Source organism: Hipposideros armiger, unplaced genomic scaffold (genome assembly GCF_001890085.2).
Source record: "Hipposideros armiger isolate ML-2016 unplaced genomic scaffold, ASM189008v1 scaffold_2735, whole genome shotgun sequence".
Taxonomy (NCBI): domain Eukaryota; kingdom Metazoa; phylum Chordata; class Mammalia; order Chiroptera; family Hipposideridae; genus Hipposideros; species Hipposideros armiger.
Window position 1 is genome coordinate 1 of NW_017734037.1, and position 1,466 is coordinate 1,466.

The following is a 1,466-nucleotide window of genomic DNA, read 5'->3' on the forward strand; positions in this document are numbered from 1 at the left end:
GTCTATCATTGTACCTAAGGGAACTTGAGAAAGAACAGCAAAACAAGCCCAAAGGGAGTACAAGGAAGGAAATAATAAAGACCAGAGCAGAAATAAATGAATTAGAGACCGAAAAATAATACAAAAAATCAATGAAAACAGGAGCTGGTTTTTTTAAAAGGTAAACAAAATCAACGAACGCTTAGCCAGATTCAACAAGAAAAAGAGAGAGATAACCCAAATTAATAAAATCAGAAATGAAAGAGGAAAAGTGACAAAGGATGCTTCAGATTTCTTGATTTCTTTTTTTATTAAATTATTTTTATTATGAAATACACATTTTTTAGAATTAATTTCAGCTGTACAACACAGTGCAATAGTTATACTTTTTACCCGTCGAAGTGTTGATTTCTTTTTTTGATAATTTATTTTTGGTGTATACAAATGCAACTGATTCCTTAATATTAATTTTGTATCCTGCTACTTTACTAAATTCATTGATCAGTTCTAATAGTTTTTTTCAGAATCTTTGGGTTCTCTATATATAGTATCGTGTCATCAGCATATACTGACAATTTTAACCCCTCCTTTCCAATTATTTTAAATGATTTTTATTGGGGAATTGGGGGGATGGTAACAGTGCTGGGAAATTAAGGGAAGGGGAACAGAGAAGTTGCTGTCGTTTTGGTCTTCAGTCTAGTTGTGGAGGACGTTGCTTCACTGGCCCAAGTTGGCACCATCATTGCACTCTTCCCGGGTGAGGCTGATCAGTCGCCGGCTTCTGGACAGCCGCTCACTGAGGCTGCTGGCCGCTCACGCTGGCTGCTGTCTACATACGGTAGCCCATGGCAACCCACTGTCACATGGGCTGCAGCCTACACCGTCGATGGCGACTCACAGCAGCCCAGCTCCAGCTTGAGCTGTTGTTCAGCAACTTAGCTGTGGAGGACAGTGTCACTGGTCCTCATATGTGGGATCCGAACAGGGGCCCTCTGGCGTCCCAAGCCAATTCTTAACCATTGCGCAACTTGGCCAGCCCTCCTTTCCAATTTTTTTTCATTTTCTTGTCTGATAGCTGTGGCTAGAACTTCCAGAACCATGTTGAATAAAAGTGGTTACAGTGGTCAGCCCTGTCTTGTTCCTGATCTTAAGGGAAATGGATTAGCCTTTCCCCATTGAGTATCATATTTGCTGTGGGCTTATCATATATGGCCTTTATTATGTTGAGATATGATCTCTCTATTCTCACTTTGCTAAGAGTTTTTATCATAAATGGCTGTTGGATTTTGCCAAATGTTCTTTCTGCACCTATTGATATGATCATATAATTTTTATTTTTCATTTTGTTAATGTGATATATTATGTTAATTGATTTGTGGATATTGAAACAACCTTGCGTATTAGGAATGAATCCTACTTGATCATGGTGTATGATCTTTTTAATATGTTGCTGAAATCGGTTTGCTAATATTTTGTTGAGGATTTTC